Source organism: Oncorhynchus mykiss, chromosome 2 (genome assembly GCF_013265735.2).
Source record: "Oncorhynchus mykiss isolate Arlee chromosome 2, USDA_OmykA_1.1, whole genome shotgun sequence".
Lineage (NCBI taxonomy): Eukaryota > Metazoa > Chordata > Actinopteri > Salmoniformes > Salmonidae > Oncorhynchus > Oncorhynchus mykiss.
The window spans coordinates 101,291,726-101,310,503 of record NC_048566.1 but is presented as its reverse complement, the minus strand read 5'-3'; the positions used below and the strand labels follow the sequence as shown (position 1 = coordinate 101,310,503).

Below are 18,778 nucleotides of genomic sequence, written 5' to 3'. Positions count from 1 at the left end.
CTCTCTCAGGAAGCTCAGTTTGATATACAACGCTTCTGTATCTAGCATTTAACCGTACAAATAGAATTATGTTCAACATAATATTTCTAGTCAGATAATGACATGTACATGTAGGCCTGTAATTCTAGTAAAACTCTTGTCTGTAAAAGCTCTCAATTATGAGAGACCCATTTCTGAAAAGATCAATGAAGTGAAGTGAACGGAAGACAATGAATTCACTTGTTTCAACTGAACACATGATGAGAGACGTTAGTGTTGACTATACTGTTACAAGTCTATGGGCTCTGGTCTAAAGTAGTGCACTATATAGGGAATAGAGTGCCAGTGGGGACACAACCGTGTGTCTGTAGCTGCCATTCTGACCTCTCCATCTCCTCTTAGACAACCTACAGGGGTGTCAAAAACCCCCAAGCAGTTGAGAGAAATAAAAAGAATAAGGAGATGGAGAAACAAGAGATGAGACCGTCTCCACCTGGAGGAGGAGGAGGAGGGCTGAAGGTTAGTCCTCGTATTTTCAACAGAGTGAACACAGATTATGTCATGTCACAGTCTGCCTGCAACTTCAAGAGGTGAGTCTCTTAACGAATCGGCACACCTTTGAGAAAGGCAAGATGGCCTAACCTTGTATTCTTTGCTGGCTTATAGATATTAAATAAATAAAAATGAATGAATCATATACAGTGGGGAGAACAAGTATTTGATACACTGCCGATTTTGCAGGTTTTCCTACTTACAAAGCATGTAGAGGTCTGTAATTTTTATCATAGGTACACTTAAACTGTGAGAGACGGAATCTAAAACAAAAATCCAGAAAATCACATTGTATGATTTTTTAAAGTAATTCATTTGCATTTTATTGCATGACATAAGTATTTGATACATCAGAAAAGCAGAACTTAATATTTGGTACAGAAACCTTTGTTTGCCAATTGGAGATCATATGTTTCCTGTAGTTCTTGACCAGGTTTGCACACACTACAGCAGGGATTTTGGCCCACTCCTCCATACAGACCTTCTCCAGATCCTTCAGGTTTCGGGGCTGTCGCTGGGCAATACGGACGTTCAGCTCCCTCCAAATATTTTCTATTGGGTTCAGGTCTGGAGACTGGCTAGGCCACTCCAGAACCTTGAGATGCTTCTTACGGAGCGACTCCTTAGTTGCCCTGGCTGTGTGTTTCTATCCTCTCTCAGGAAGTCTGACATCTGGCTGCTCTGTCCAATGGCGAGCACTATCCTCTCTCAGGAAGTCTGACATCTGGCTGCTCTGTCCAATGGCGAGCACTATCCTCTTTCAGGAAGTCTGACATCTGGCTGCTCTGTCCAATGGCGAGCACTATCCTCTTTCAGGAAGTCTGACATCTGGCTGCTCTGTCCAATGGCGAGCACTATCCTCTCTCAGGAAGTCTGACATCTGGCTGCTCTGCCCAAGGGCGAGCACTATCCTCTCTCAGGAAGTCTGACATCTGGCTGCTCTGTCCAATGGCGAGCACTATCCTCTCTCAGGAAGTCTGACATCTGGCTGCTCTGTCCAATGGCGAGCACTATCCTCTTTCAGGAAGTCTGACATCTGGCTGCTCTGTCCAATGGTGAGCACTATCCTCTCTCAGGAAGTCTGACATCTGGCTGCTCTGTCCAAGGGCGAGCACTATCCTCTCTCAGGAAGCTCAGTTTGATATGCAACGCTTCGGTATCTAGCAATTAACCTTACAAATAGAATTATGTTCAACATAATATTTCTAGTCAGATAATGACATGCACATGTAGGCCTGTATTCTAGTAAAACTCTTGTCTGTAAAAGCTCTCAGTTATGAGAGACCCATTTCTGAAAAGATCAATGAAGTGAAGTGAACGGAAGACAATGAATTAACTTGTTTCAACTGAACACATGATTAGAGACGTTAGTGTTGACTATACTGTTACAAGTCTATGGGCCATGGTCTAAAGTAGTGCACTATATAGGGAATAGGGTTCTATAGGGCTCTGGTCTAAAGTAGTGCACTATATAGGGAATAGGGTTCTATAGGGCCCTGGTCTAAAGTAGTGAACTATATAGGGAATAGGGTTCTATAGGGCCCTGGTCTAAAGTAGTGCACTGTATATAGGGAATAGGGTTCTATAGGGCTCTGGTCTAAAGTAGTGCACTATATAGGGAATAGAGTGCCAGTGGGGACACAACCGTGTGTCTGTAGCTGCCATTCTGACCTCTCCATCTCCTCTTAGACAACCTACAGGGGTGTCAAAAACCCCCAAGCAGTTGAGAGAAATAAAAAGAATAAGGAGATGGAGAAACAAGAGATGAGACCGTCTCCACCTGGAGGAGGAGGAGGAGGGCTGAAGGTTAGTCCTCGTATTTTCAACACAGTGAACACAGATTATGTCATGTCACAGTCTGCCTGCAACTTCAAGAGATGAGTCTCAACGAATCGGCACACCTTTGAGAAAGGCAAGATGGCCTAACCTTGTATTCTTTGCTGGCTTATAGATATTATATAAAATAAAATGAATGAATCATATACAGTGGGGAGAAGTATTTGACACACTGCCGATTTTGCAGGTTTTCCTACTTACAAAGAATGTAGAGGTCTGTAATTTTTATCATAGGTACACTTAAACTGTGAGAAAAATCCAGAAAATCACATTGTATGATTTTTAAGTAATTAATTAGCATTTTATTGAATGACATAAGTATTTGATACATCAGAAAAGCAGAACTTAATATTTGGTACAGAAACCTTTGTTTGCCAATTAGAGATCATACGTTTCCTTGACCAGGTTTGCACACACTGCAGCAGGGATTTTGGCCCACTCCTCCATACAGACCTTATCCAGATCCTTCAGGTTTCGGGGCTGTCGCGGGGCAATACGGACTTTCAACTCCCTCCAAAGATTTTCTATTGGGTTCAGGTCTGGAGACTGGCTAGGCCACTCCAGGACCTTGAGATGCTTCTCACGGAGCCACTCCTTAGTTGCCCTGGCTGTGTGTTTCGGGTCGTTGTCATGCTGGAAGACCCAGCCACGACCCATCTTCAATGCTCTTACTGAGGGAAGGAGGTTGTTGGCCAAGATTTCGCGATACATGGCCCCATCCATCCTCCCCTCAATACGGTGCAGTCGTCCTGTCCCCTTTGCAGAAAAGCATCCCCAAAGAATGATGTTTCCACCTCCATGCTTCACGGTTGGGATGGTGTTCTTGGGGTTGTACTCATCCTTCTTCCTCCAAACACGGCAAGTGGAGTTTAGACCATTAAGCTCTATTTTTGTCTCATCAGACCACATGACCTTCTCCCATCCCTCCTCTGGATCATCCAGATGGTCATTGGCAAACTTCAGACGGGCCTGGACATGCGCTGGCTTGAGCAGGGGGACCTTGCGTGCGCTGCAATATTTTAATCAATGACGGCGTAGTGTGTTACAAATGGTTTTCTTTGAGACTGTGGTCCCAGCTTCAGGTCATTGTAGTTCTGGGCTGATCCCTCACCTTCCTCATGATCATTGATGCCCCACGAGGTGAGATCTTGCATGGAGCCCCAGACCGAGGGTGATTGACCGTCATCTTGAACTTCTTCCATTTTCTAATAACTGCGCCAACAGTTGTTGCCATCTCACCAAGCTGCTTGCCTATTGTCCTGTAGCCCATCCCAGCCTTGTGCAGGTCTACAATTTTATGCCTGATGTCCTTACACAGATCTCTGGTCTTGGCCATTGTGGAGAGGTTGGAGTCTGTTTGATTGAGTGTGTGGACAGGTGTCTTTTATACAGGTAATGAGTGGAGAACAGGAGGCTTCTTAAAGAAAAACTAACAGGTCTGTGAGAGCCGGAATTCTTACTAGTTGGTAGGTGATCAAATACTTATGCAATAAAATGTAAATAAATTACTCAAATCATACAATGTGATTTTCTGGATTTTTGTTTTAGATTCCGTCTCTCACAGTGGAAGTGTACCAATGATACAAATGACAGACCTCTACATGCTTTGTAAGTAGGAAACACTGTCGATTTTGCAGGTTATCAAATACTTGTTCTCCCCACTTGTAGGTAATTTGTTTTGAGTTAGAACAGTTAAATGATGCAGCCCGGAACATAAAGGCTTTTTAATGTCTCCGACTACATGAATGGCTGGATCTGGTTTATGTAGGCCACATATCACCCACTTGTTGTTGGAATGTTTCCTGTTTCTCTCAACAGGTCATTTATTTGTCTGAGTACACTTTTCCCCTTTGAGGAGATGAGCTGTGTCTATTCCAATCCTTTAATACCAGGTTTTCTTCTGTTTTGTAATGGCAGGTAGGCTAAAGATGGACATGGAGAGATCCTGGAAGTCTCAATCTAGACTGAGGTTCAGCTAACAACATGAAGAGTGTTGGTACCAGTTGACTTGAAAAGGCTTTTTTTGGGTGTTGGCCCTTCTACTACATTTTTTAATATTTTTAAATGCAAGCTTATTTTTTTTAGAGGGGATTGTTTGCCAGGCTTCGACACTGGTAAATAAATAAAGATTCTACTGCCCAATGTTGGCAGTGTGAATCACAGGACATGCCTCCCTTAATGCCAAGATATACAAGAGAATATGCAAGCCAGCCAATGGAGCTTTGGAACGGACAGGGTGGCATAGCTATGAATAGAATATACACACTCAGAGGAAATATGCTCACACTACATCTATAAACTGTACCAGGCATCTTGCCTCTCTCTTTGTCCTCTCTCCTCACGCTCCTCCTTCTTTCTCTCAGCCATTTCAACTTGGCCAGCTTTAACACCATGGTGCTTACTTCTTCTGAGGAATATTCTCATTATTGTGACCTATTTACTCTATAATACATTTTCCTTCTAAAATGATTTTATGCAACAAAGTCCTTTAATGTTCAAAATAGGCCTAGATGATTCAAATGACGTTTTCATGCACCAGCACTATTCAGTTTACTTGTCTATTGTAGATCAGTGTGAAAAGAACTACATTTCCCATAGCTACTGATGAACCACGTGAATGTTTTAGAGTTCATGCACCAGCACTATTCAGTTTACTTTTCTATTGTAGATCAGTGTGAAAAGAACTACATTTCCCATAGCTACTGATGAACCACGTGAATGTTTTAGAGTTCATGCACCAGCACTATTCAGTTTACTTTTCTATTGTAGATCAGTGTGAAAAGAACTACATTTCCCATAGCTACTGATGAACCACATGAATGTTTTAGAGTTCATGCACCAGCACTATTCAGTTGACATTTCACTGTAGTGTTTGATTGCCTGTGTGTTTTTCATGCCTGTGCAATATAAGTTATTTGCTACACATTGGTTTCTATCGGTTTGTAATGTATGAAGAAAATGCTTTATTTAAATGAGATTTTCACAACTCAAATTTCCTAATGAAAGTGTTTATGCATGTCACGAGTCCGACCGAAGGTGGCTCCCCTTCCTGTTCGGGTGGCGCTCGGTGGTCATCGTCACTGGTCTACTAGCTGCCACTGATTTCTTTCCTCCCCCTCCTTGTCTGTTTATGGGCATCCCCTGTTTTAGTTTGTTGTAATTAGTTGGGCATCCCCTGTTTTAATTGGTTGTAATTAGTTGGGCATCCCCTGTTTTAATTGGTTGTAATTAGTTGGGCATCCCCTGTTTTAATTGGTTGTAATTAGTTGGGCATCCCCTGTTTTAGTTTGTTGTAATTAGTTGGGCATCCCCTGTTTTAATTGGTTGTAATTAGTTGGGCATCCCCTGTTTTAATTGGTTGTAATTAGTTGGGCATCCCCTGTTTTAATTGGTTGTAATTAGTTGGGCATCCCCTGTTTTAGTTTGTTGTAATTAGTTGGGCATCCCCTGTTTTAATTGGTTGTAATTAGTTGGGCATCCCCTGTTTTAATTGGTTGTAATTAGTTGGGCATCCCCTGTTTTAGTTTGTTGTAATTAGTTGGGCATCCCCTGTTTTAATTGGTTGTAATTAGTTGGGCATCCCCTGTTTTAATTGGTTGTAATTAGTTGGGCATCCCCTGTTTTAGTTTGTTGTAATTAGTTGGGCATCCCCTGTTTTAATTGGTTGTAATTAGTTGGGCATCCCCTGTTTTAGTTGGTTGTAATTAGTTGGGCATCCCCTGTTTTAATTGGTTGTAATTAGTTGGGCATCCACTGTTTTAATTGGTTGTAATTAGTTGGGCATCCCCTGTTTTAATTGGTTGTAATTAGTTGGGCATCCCCTGTTTTAGTTGGTTGTAATTAGTTGGGCATCCCCTGTTTTAATTGGTTGTAATTAGTTGGGCATCCCCTGTTTTAATTGGTTGTAATTAGTTGGGCATCCCCTGTTTTAATTGGTTGTAATTAGTTGGGCATCCCCTGTTTTAATTGGTTGTAATTAGTTGGGCATCCCCTGTTTTAGTTTGTTGTAATTAGTTGGGCATCCCCTGTTTTAATTGGTTGTAATTAGTTGGGCATCCCCTGTTTTAATTGGTTGTAATTAGTTGGGCATCCCCTGTTTTAGTTTGTTGTAATTAGTTGGGCATCCCCTGTTTTAATTGGTTGTAATTAGTTGGGCATCCCCTGTTTTAGTTGGTTGTAATTAGTTGGGCATCCCCTGTTTTAATTGGTTGTAATTAGTTGGGCATCCACTGTTTTAATTGGTTGTAATTAGTTGGGCATCCCCTGTTTTAATTGGTTGTAATTAGTTGGGCATCCCCTGTTTTAGTTGGTTGTAATTAGTTGGGCATCCCCTGTTTTAATTGGTTGTAATTAGTTGGGCATCCCCTGTTTTAGTTGGTTGTAATTAGTTGGGCTTTATTGGTCCGCCGGCCCGCCCGTTTCTCTGTGCGTGATTGATTATTGTAACCCTGGTGTTTGTTATTGTCGAACGTGTTGGTTTATGTTTGTGTATAGTGCTGGACTGTTTCGTCCCCGTGTCTGGGGCATTTTGTTTTGAGCACCCAGTGTTTAGTGGGGTGGCCGTGTGTGCATTAAAGGAGCACTATATTGAACTCTCTGTTTTCCTGCGCCTGAGTTCACCCTCACGACACCCAGTACCTTTTCATTTCAACCTGTTGAGTAATATTGTTGACATGACAATGTTCCAAACATACACCGGCGTCACAATGTTCTTTCTTGGGTATGCAGTCTGTTGTCACGATGGTAATAGGACCGCGGTTAATAGAACCGCCGTTATTCACCAGGTTTCGGTCAATTCCATTTCAGTTCAGGAAGTACACTGAACTACAATTATCTGCAATGCTTTTCAATGAAGATTTTTTTTATTTTAAATGTACTTTCTGAATTGAAATGGAATTGACCCCAACCCTGTCATCTACTGGGGCTTACCTGTACACGATGAGAACTCTGCAGATCTCAGAAGGAAATGGAAAGCGAGCCTGAACGAACAGGTGTTCTCGTGCACTTGGACGTATTGAATTTATACCTGCCTTTTTATACTTGACTTTTTTTTTCTTCCTATACCCACCTAGGGCTTCAAGGGCTCTTGCCATTTTGCAAGGCATGAAGTCGCGCCAATGTCATTTTGTTGAAATAAAGTTGTCAGATGTTGTTTTTGACCTTTTCTGTGTTTTTTTGTTGTAAAAATTGATCAGTTGCTTTGCTTCCACCTTGGAATGTACAGTACCTCCATGTGACGATCTCTTATCACTGTAGGTGGTAGTAGTGAATTGTCATTGGCATCAGTACTGCAAATAACCTCGAGGTCAGTAATGGATCATTGAACCTTTTAATTAACTAGGCACGTCCGTTAAGAACAAATTCTTATTTACAATGACGGCCTACTCCGGCCAAACCCGGACGACTCTGGGCCAATTGTACACCGCCCTATGGGACTCCCGATCACGGCCGGTTGTGATACAGCCCAGGGTCTGTAGTGATGCCTCTAGCACTGAGATGCAGTGCCTTAGACCGCTGCACATGACAATATATTTATACAAATATGTAAAATAAACAATTTGTCACATACACTGGAAAGGTGCAGTTTACAGGTTCAGCCATAGTACAGCACCCCTGGAGCAAATTAGGGTTAAGTGCCTTGCGCAAGGGCACATTAACAGATTATTCACCTTGTCGGCTCGGGTATTCAAACCGTCAACCTTTCGGTTACTGGCACAATACTCTAACCACTAGGCTACCTGCCACCCTTTATGATGGACAAATCAAATCAGAGTTTGTCACGTACAGATATATATGAAAAAGATATGCTTGTTTCTAGCTCCAAAAGTGCAGTACTACACATATAAACCAAAAAGTAATAGAAAGAATTTAAGAAATATCAGAACGAGCAAAGTCATAGTCTGGAATATACAGTGTGCGTACACTACTTGTCAAAAGTTTTAGAACACCTGCTCATTCAAGGGTTTTTCTATATTTGGACTCTTTTCTACATTGTAGAATAATAGTGAAGACATCAGAACTATGAAATAACACATATGGAATCATGTAGTAACCAAAAAGTTGTTAAACAAATCATGATTCCATATGTGTTCTTTCATAGTTTTGATGACTTCACTATTATTTTGGTTACTACCTGAATGCCAACCGTCACGTCTGGAGGAAACCTGGCACCATCCCTACGGTGAAGCATGGTAGTGGCAGCATCACGCTGTGGGGATGTTTTTCAGTGGCATGGACTGGGAGACTAGTCAGGATCGAGGGAAAGATGAGTGGAATAAAGTACTGAGAGATCCTTGATGAAAACCTGCTCCAGAGCGCTCAAGAGCTCAGACTGGGGCGAAGGTTCACCTTCCAACAGGACAACAACCCTAAGCACACAGCCAAGACAATGCAGGAGTGGCTTTGGGACAAGTCTCTGAATGTCCTTGAGTGGCCCAGACAGAACCCGGACTTGAACCCGATCGAACATCTCTGGAGAGACATGAAAATAACTGTGCAGCGACGCTCCCCATCCAACCTGACAGAGCTTGAGAGGATCTGCAGAGAAGAATGGGAGAAACTCCCCAAATACAGGTGTGCCAAGCTTGTAGCGTCATACCCAAGAAGACTCGAGGCTATAATCGCTGACGAAGGTGCTTCAACAAAGTACTGAGTAAAGGGTCTGAATACTTATGGAAATTGGATTTTTCAGTTGTATTTTTATGCATTGGCAAAAATGTTGAAAAACCTGTTTTTACTTTGTCATTATGGGGTATTGTGATGTCATTATGGGGTATTGTGATGTCATTATGGGGTATTGTGATGTCATTATGGGTTATGGGTATTGTGTGTAGATTGATGAGAGGGAAAAATGTTTTAATCCATTTTAGAATAAGGCTGTAAGGTAACAAAATGTTGAAAATGTCAAAGGGTCTGAATACTTTCCGAATGCACTGTGTGTGTGTGTGTGTGTGTGTGTGTGTGTGTGTGTATAATATATATAATGATGTGTATTGCCAATATGGACAGTATATGAATAAAAAGGGAGTGTACAGTAGTAGTTAAAGTATATTCGATGAGCCATGACAAATCACATAAGTTACCCGGACTCAATCTGTGTGAAATAATAAGGCTTGACATGATTTTTGAATGACTAACCCTTCCTCCGTCCCATAGACATACAACATCTGCCAGGTCCTTCAGTCAAGCATTGAATTTCAAGCACAGATTCAACTATGAAGACCAAGGAGCTTTTCAAAAGTCTCAAAAAGGGCAGTGATTGGTAGGAGGATAACAATAACAAATCAGACATTGAATATATATGTTTTAAGCCCGGTCAAGTTAATAATGATGCTGTGGATGATGTATAAAATCACCCAGACACATCAGAGATCCAGTCGTTCTTCTGAACTGAGCTGCAGGACAGGGATGAAACTGCTCAGGGGCGTTACCATGGAGACTATTTTAAAACTACTAACAGAGTCCAATGTCAGTTTAGGGAGAAAACTGAGGATGGATCAACAACATTGTAGTGACTCCAAAATAATGACCTAAATGACAGAGTTAAAACTTCGTTAAACTTCCGGCGCCGACAGAGATGGCCGCCTCGCTTCGCGTTCCTAGGAAACTATTCAGTTTTTAGTTTTTTTACGTGTTATTTCTTACATTAGTACCCCAAGTCATCTTAGGTTTCATTACATACAGTCGAGAAGAACTGCTAAATATAAGATCAGCGTCAACTCACCATCAGTACGACCAAGAATATGTTTTTCGCGACGCGGACCCTGTGTTCTGCCTTACAAACAGGACAACGGAGTGGATCCTATGCAGCGACCCAAAAAAACGACTCCGAAAGAGAGGGAAACGAGGCGGTCTTCTGGTCAGACTCCGGAGACGGGCACACCGTGCACCACTCCCTAGCATTCTTCTTGCCAATGTCCAGTCTCTTGACAACAAGGTTGATGAAATCCGAGCAAGGGTAGCATTCCAGAGGGACATCAGAGACTGTAACGTCCTTTGCTTCACTGAAACATGGCTCACCGGAGAGACGCTATCGGAGTCGGTGCAGCCAACGGGTTTCTCCACGCATCGCGCTGACAGAAACAAACATCTTTCTGGTAAGAAGAGGGGCGGGGGCGTATGCCTCATGGCCAACGTGACATGGTGTGATGAAAGAAACATACAGGAACTCAAATCCTTCTGTTCACCTGATTTAGAATTCCTCACAATCAAATGTCGACCGCATTATCTACCAAGAGAATTCTCTTCGATTATAATCACAGCCGTATATATCCCCCCCAAGCAGACACATCGATGGCTCTGAACAAACTTTATTTAACTCTCTGCAAACTGGAAACGATTTATCCGGAGGCTGCATTCATTGTAGCTGGGGATTTTAACAAGGCTAATCTGAAAACAAGACTCCCTAAATTTTATCAGCATATCGATTGCGCAACCAGGGGTGGAAAGACCTTGGATCATTGTTACTCTAACTTCCGCGACGCATATAAGGCCCTGCCCCGCCCCCCTTTCGGAAAAGCTGACCACGACTCCATTTTGTTGATCCCTGCCTACAGACAGAAACTAAAACAAGAGGCTCCCACGCTGAGGTCTGTCCAACGCTGGTCCGACCAAGCTGACTCCACACTCCAAGACTGCTTCCATCACGTGGACTGGGAGATGTTTCGTATTGCGTCAGACAACAACATTGACGAATACGCTGATTCGGTGTGCGAGTTCATTAGAACGTGCGTTGAAGATGTCGTTCCCATAGCAACGATTAAAACATTCCCTAACCAGAAACCGTGGATTGATGGCAGCATTTGTGTGAAACTGAAAGCGCGAACCACTGCTTTTAATCAGGGCAAGGTGTCTGGTAACATGACCGAATACAAACAGTGCAGCTATTCCCTCCGCAAGGCTATCAAACAAGCTAAGCGCCAGTACAGAGACAAAGTAGAATCTCAATTCAACGGCTCAGACACAAGAGGCATGTGGCAGGGTCTACAGTCAATCACGGACTACAGGAAGAAATCCAGCCCAGTCACGGACCAGGATGTCTTGCTCCCAGGCAGACTAAATAACTTTTTTGCCCTCTTTGAGGACAATACAGTGCCACTGACACGGCCTGCAACGAAAACATGCGGTCTCTCCTTCACTGCAGCCGAGGTGAGTAAGACATTTAAACGTGTTAACCCTCGCAAGGCTGCAGGCCCAGACGGCATCCCCAGCCGCGCCCTCAGAGCATGCGCAGACTAGCTGGCCGGTGTGTTTACGGACATATTCAATCAATCCTTATCCCAGTCTGCTGTTCCCACATGCTTCAAGAGGGCCACCATTGTTCCTGTTCCCAAGAAAGCTAAGGTAACTGAGCTAAACGACTACCGCCCCGTAGCACTCACATCCGTCATCATGAAGTGCTTTGAGAGACTAGTCAAGGACCATATCACCTCCACCCTACCTGACACCCTAGACCCACTCCAATTTGCTTACCGCCCAAATAGGTCCACAGACGATGCAATCTCAACCACACTGCACACTGCCCTAACCCATCTGGACAAGAGGAATACCTATGTGAGAATGCTGTTCATCGACTACAGCTCGGCATTCAACACCATAGTACCCTCCAAGCTCGTCATCAAGCTCGAGACCCTGGGTCTCGACCCCGCCCTGTGCAACTGGGTACTGGACTTCCTGACGGGCCGCCCCCAGGTGGTGAGGGTAGGCAACAACATCTCCTCCCCGCTGATCCTTAACACTGGGGCCCCACAAGGGTGCGTTCTGAGCCCTCTCCTGTACTCCCTGTTCACCCACGACTGCGTGGCCACGCACGCCTCCAACTCAATCATCAAGTTTGCGGACGACACAACAGTGATAGGCTTGATTACCAACAACGACGAGACGGCCTACAGGGAGGAGGTGAGGGCCCTCGGAGTGTGGTGTCAGGAAAATAACCTCACACTCAACGTCAACAAAACTAAGGAGATGATTGTGGACTTCAGGAAACAGCAGAGGGAACACCCCCCTATCCACATCGATGGAACAGTAGTGGAGAGGGTAGCAAGTTTTAAGTTCCTCTGCGTACACATCACGGACAAACTGAATTGGTCCACTCACACAGACAGCATCGTGAAGAAGGCGCAGCAGCGCCTCTTCAACCTCAGGAGGCTGAAGAAATTCGGCTTGTCACCAAAAGCACTCACAAACTTCTACAGATGCACAATCGAGAGCATCCTGGCGGGCTGTATCACCGCCTGGTATGGCAACTGCACCGCCCTCAACCGTAAGGCTCTCCAGAGGGTAGTGAGGTCTGCACAACGCATCACCGGGGGCAAACTACCTGCCCTCCAGGACACCTACACCACCCGATGTCACAGGAAGGCCATAAAGATCATCAAGGACATCAACCACCCGAGCCACTGCCTGTTCACCCCACTATCATCCAGAAGGCGAGGTCAGTACAGGTGCATCAAAGCTGGGACCGAGAGACTGAAAAACAGCTTCTATCTCAAGGCCATCAGACTGTTAAACAGCTACCACTAACACTGAGTGGCTGCTGCCAACACACTGACACTGACTCAACTCCAGCCACTTTAATAATGGGAATTGATGGGAAATGATGTAAATATATCACTAGCCACTTTAAACAATGCTACCTTATATAATGTTACTTACCCTACATTATTCATCTCATATGCATACGTATATACTGTACTCTATATCATCGACTGTATCCTTATGTAATACATGTATCACTAGCCACTTTAAACTATGCCACTTTGTTTACATACTCATCTCATTTGTACATACTGTACTCGATACCATCTACTGTATCTTGCCTATGCTGCTCTGTACCATCACTCATTCATATATCTTTATGTACATATTCTTTATCCCCTTACACTGTGTACAAGACAGTAGTTTTGGAATTGTTAGTTAGATTACTTGTTATTACTGCATTGTCGGAACTAGAAGCACAAGCATTTCGCTACACTCGCATTAACATCTGCTAACCATGTGTATGTGACAAATAAAATTTGATTTGATTTGATTTGAAGAATACCAATATTCCAAAACATCTGTCTTGTGAGACACAGAGGTGCTCGTAGAGACTTACCCAGAAACACTCACAGCTGTAATCGCAGCCAAAAAATTGATTCAGGGAGCGTAATACTGATGCAATACATTTGAGTTATTTCATTTTTATTAATCTTATTATAAAATGTAGCTTTTCTTCCAGTTTGACATGGGTATTTTGTGTAGATTGTTGACAATTTAAAAAAACATATTTAAATACATTTGAATTCCATTTTGTAACACATAAAATGTAAAGAAATCCAAGGGGTCTGTATACTTTTGCAAAGCACTGTATAAAGTGGGTAAAACAGTATGTAAACATTATTAAAGTGACCCGTGTTCAATGACTCCAGGGCAGCAGCCTATAAGGTGCAGGGTTGAGTAACCAGGGGGAAGCCTGCTAGTAACAGTGAGGTTCAGGGCAGGATACTGGGTGGAGGCCGGCTAGTAACAGTGACTAAGGTTCAGGGCAGGGTACTGGGTGGAGGCCGGCTAGTAACAGTGACTAAGGTTCAGAGCAGGGTACTGGGTGGAGGCCGGCTAGTAACAGTGACTAAGGTTCAGAGCAGGGTACTGGGTGGAGGCCGGCTAGTGGTGGCTGTTTAACAGTCTGATGGCCTTGAGATAGAAGCTGTTTTTCAGTCTCTCTGTCCCAGCTTTGATGCACCTGTACTGACCTCGCCTTCTGGATGATAACGGGGTGAACCAGGGGACGTATCAGATATTAAACTGATAAGAACATAATTTGTTTTATTCTGGAAAAGTTTTATTAACACATTTCTGTTAAAAATATATAGGCTATTTTTTTTGCGTTGATGACGTATGCATTGAATTCAAGTGTTTCAACATTCAAATGGATTTTATTGACAACAATGAACAGCTTGAACAAGGCGACGGTAGGTGGAAGTCGGGCGCCACCAAGTGGACAATTATTTTAGTTCCTTGTGGCATCAACGCTTCCAGAGACAGTTTATAAAAGATAACATGTTATGTCAGTTTTATTATCTACAAATAGTTTTTCCCACCCCTATTTGATAGATTCGTATTCCAATTTAGCTGTAAATCTGGTTTTAACTCATTAAGGATTTGTCTCGTTTCCGATTGGAGGGCGGATGTTCACGTCACTTTGGAACCTTCCAATATGTTACATTGTAACAGTGAAAAGTGTCGTTGATCAACTCCCAGTCTATGTCACCATTCATTTTAAATAGCATCATCTTTGATATTTGTTGTAAAGTGTACAGAGCTCATTTTGGTGTAACCGTTACCGGATTTGACGTGTCTGAGAACGGCACCTTCCTCCCGAAAACATTGCGGTATCGCTTCTCGGCCTTTTGGCTAAGATCAAGTGTAGTTTCTGTTCTTATCAGTTTAATATCTGATACGTCCCCTATCTGGGGACCATATATTAAATTGTTTTTTGGAATAGGGAGATGGAATAGGGGCTTGCGCCGTCCACTCCACGCATCGACCTGGTATTGCAGTATCTCCAGGAAAGGTGCACCCTCTGCCGTTGTAAAGGAAAAGTAGACTAAGTTAACCAGATGGTTCTTTTATCAGAATCATGATGGATATTGCGTTTAAGTAAATCTATGTCAATGATGCCTCGACAGTGGTGGTCAAGTCAGTCACCCAATGAATCTAAGAAAATTGTATTTGTCACATGCGCCGAATACAATTTTACCGTAATATTTCACTTACAATTCCTTAACCAACAATGCAGTTTTAAGAAAATTCTAAAAAGTAACACAATAACGAGTGTATGTGAGGGGTTACAGGTTAGTCATTATATTGACTATGACAGCTGATATGAATGGTGAGTTAATCATCATCATCAACGTTTATTTGTCACGTGCACAGGATACAGGGTGTAAACGGTACAGTGATGTGTTTACGTGCATCATATAAACATTACAATACAATACGCCCGGTCTCGGAAGCTAAGCAAGGTCAGGCCTGGTTAGTCCTTGGATATCGGATTTAAAAAAAAATGTTTCAAAAATAAGCACATTGTGTGCATGATTCATTCATCGCTACCATCACAATCCAATTCCATGTATTCAATACATAGACTGGTTTGCTCATCGTTTTGCAGACTTTCCATTGGCGTCCACAACAGAAATAAGGAAAGGTGGAGGAACTAATTCAAGTGCTTAATTTGAGCCGAATCCTGTCGGAACAGGATCCGGCACCTCCACGTTTTGGACTGTTTCGTTCCGGACCCTATTTGGCCGGATCTGGTACCTCTCGTGGCATGAAAAACAAGTGTCACTTTTTGCAATGTAAAATTCTAATAAATAAAAGTGCGTTGCACTTCATCATGTTTCCTCTTATAGAATCACAGCCACGCGAAGGGTTCTGGAGGAGCTGCAGCACGCATGAGAAATTAAAATAAAATGTGCCAAAGTTATAGAGTTACTGCTGTCTGTTCAGAAATACATTTAATAATTCAGAATAGCCTTCTACACTATGACAACGCCTAAACTTCAGCCACAGAGGATAAATGGCTTATTTTCAATAATAGCCTATTAGAGTGTAGCCCAATACAGGGCATAGTCTACAGTCGGGGATGCGCGGTGAATATGTTAGTGAACAAACAGTATGCAGACAAAAAACTGGCCTTTCGCAATATTTAAAATGCCTACAATCGCGGAAAAACACAGGTCGGAAAGAAAATGGTTCTTGCTAAAAAGAGAATAATCTAATTTGTCAGCTGTTACCAAAATATTTGATCAACTTCCAAATATGGTTTGTTTTACAAAGTAAAACAGGAGAGTGGCGTTTGGCACGAGCGCATAGGCCATCACCAGCGAGTGAGATGCGCATCTTTGGGTGAATCAGTGAAACTGAAAGCAATTTCCTCCTCATATTGTAGCCTAATGTGTCTCCACACAACTAGACATTGGCTATTGATGGATTCAAGAAAAGGTCGTTTTCATTGATCTCAGATTCTCAGTTGGTCATTTCTCTAATTTCTGATGTATTATGGTGCTTTGAAGATGACTGGGAACTCCGGAAAAAAACGAGGTCGAATCATGACGTCAGTGATCTTTAGGTCGGAAAGTCGGAGCGCTAGAAAGAGGCCAGAGTTCCCCACTTCGAATTCCTAGTAGGATGACCTTTCAAGACGAATTTTCCCAGTCGGAGCTTGTTTTTTCCAGATTTCCCAGTTGTCTTGAACGCAGTATTAAAAAAGATTATGCCAAAGTCTCCAGTCATGTAAAATGAGGTAGAACAACATGATATGTGTTCATAAAAGGCCGAACATTTCCCTGAACCTAGCGGTGTCTAGGGATATGATTTTCGCTTTGGGCGTACAGACAAACTGAAATGGTCCACCCACACAGACAGTGTGGTGAAGAAGGCGCAACAGCCTCAGTCTCCTACAACCCTCACAAACTTTTACAGATGCACAATTGAGAGCATCCTGTCGGGGGCTGCATCACCGCCTGGTACGACAACTGCTCCGCCCACAACCGGAAGGCTCTCCGGAGGGTAGTGAGGTCTGCACAACGCATCACCGGGGGCAAACCACCTGCCCTCCAGGACACCAACACCACCCGATGTCACAGTAAGGCCAAAAAGATCATCAAGGACAACAACCACCCGAGCCACTGCCTGTTCATCCCGCTATCATCCAGAAGGCGAGGTCAGTACAGGTGCATCAAAGCTGGGACCGAGAGACTGAAAAACAGCTTCTATCTCAAGGCCATCAGACTGTTAAACAGTCACCACTAGCCGGCCTCCACCCAGTACCCTGCTCTGAACCTTAGTCACTGTTACTAGCCGGCCTCCACCCAGTATCCTGCCCTGAACCTTAGTCACTGTTACTAGCCGGCCTCCACCCAGTATCCTGCCCTGAACCTCACTGTTACTAGCAGGCTTCCACCTGGTTACTCAACCCTGCACCTTATAGGCTGCTGCCCTGGAGTCATTGAACACGGGTCACTTTAATAATGTTTACATACTGTTTTACCCAGTTTATACAGTGCTTTGCAAAAGTATAAAGACCCCTTGGATTTCTTTACATTTTATGTGTTACAAAATGGAATTCAAATTTATTTAAATGTGTTTTTTTAAATTGTCAACAATCTACACAAAATACTCATGTCAAACTGGAAGAAAAGCTACATTTAAAAAAAATACATTTATAAAAGTATTACATAAGTATTCCACTCCCAGAATCAATAGTTTGTAGAATTACCTTTGGCAGCGATTACAGCCTCGTGTCTTCTTGGGTATGACGCTACAAGCTTGGCACACCTGTATTTGGGGAGTTTCTCCCATTATTCTCGGCAGATTCTCTCAAGCTCTGTCAAGTTGGATGGGGAGTGTTGCTGCACAGCTATTTTCAGGTCTCTCCAGAAATGTTCGATTATATTCAAATCCGGGCTTTGTCTGGGCCACTCAAGGACATTCAGAGACTTGTCCCGAAGCCATACCTGCCATACCTTGTCCCAAAGCCATTGTCTTGGCTGTGTGCTTAGGGTGGTTGTCCTGTTGGAAGGTGAATCTTAAACCCAGTCTGAGGTCCTGAGCTCTCCGGAGCAGGTTTTCATTAAGGATCTCTCTGTACTTTCCTCCGTTCATCTTTCCTTCAATCCTGACTAGTCTCCCAGTCCCCGCTGCCGATTGAAGTTTGAGTAGATAATAGCTTGACTAGCGGTAATTATTTCTCTGTCTCTCGCGCTTCCACTGTGTATTTCTTTGTTTACCGCGTGTTCCGGTAAAACATCACAAAAATAAAGCAGAGAAATGGTTTGAACGTAATACGTTAGAAGTAAAAGCGTTCCCTTTGCTGAATCCTATTTTGTGCTTGGAAGCAAGATTTCTATACAAATAGGATTAGCTTAGCACTAGATGCTGCATCTAAAAAAGGAACGGCAGCCATTTTGTTTTCTTGTGTAAAAGTATTGGCAAATACCTGATTGACCATTCTTTTCATGTTTTCGAGCCAGCAGTCTCTGTGAATGAGCAACTTCCCTCCTCTTTGAAGTCGTGCAATACCTTAGTTGAGATGAAATTCTCTTGCCCCTCTGATATTTCCGCAAGCACTGCGGCAGTCTCAGCAAGAAAAACATTGATGCTTTTATGATACATTTTCCACTTTGTGGGGGACTGTCACCCCTTTCAATGACACGAATGGAGTCAGTCCAGCAACTGACCCGATGACTACCACTGGTGAAACACTTTGCAATATCACAGACAGATATCCTTGTCTCAGTTCGCAGGAAATTAAGAGGTTGCCACATGCGGATGCTGTGGTGACTGACAGGCCTCGACAGCCACTGAGGGTGTTGAAGCACAAACACCAGGAGATTTGGTTGATAGGTTACAGCCACTCTCATAATAACGC

The 18,778-nt window shown here is 43.2% G+C and overlaps 1 long non-coding RNA gene and 1 other non-coding gene across 3 annotated transcripts; both read left to right on the top strand.

Annotated features, from left to right (window-relative positions):
* The first annotated feature begins 293 nt into the window (after positions 1-293).
* LOC110501260 lies at positions 294-4,427 on the top strand. 2 transcript variants are annotated; one of them, XR_002470198.2, is made up of 2 exons: positions 294-498; positions 4,285-4,427. It is a non-coding gene; the product is annotated as an uncharacterized LOC110501260 (long non-coding RNA). The 2 variants fall into 2 exon arrangements; XR_005039303.1 differs by lacking the exon at positions 294-498 and adding an exon at positions 2,133-2,337.
* A 10,313-nt stretch (positions 4,428-14,740) lies between these two features.
* Positions 14,741-14,931, top strand: LOC118944189. The gene has a single exon (XR_005039506.1). It is a non-coding gene; the product is annotated as a U2 spliceosomal RNA (small nuclear RNA).
* Positions 14,932-18,778: the final 3,847 nt, after the last annotated feature.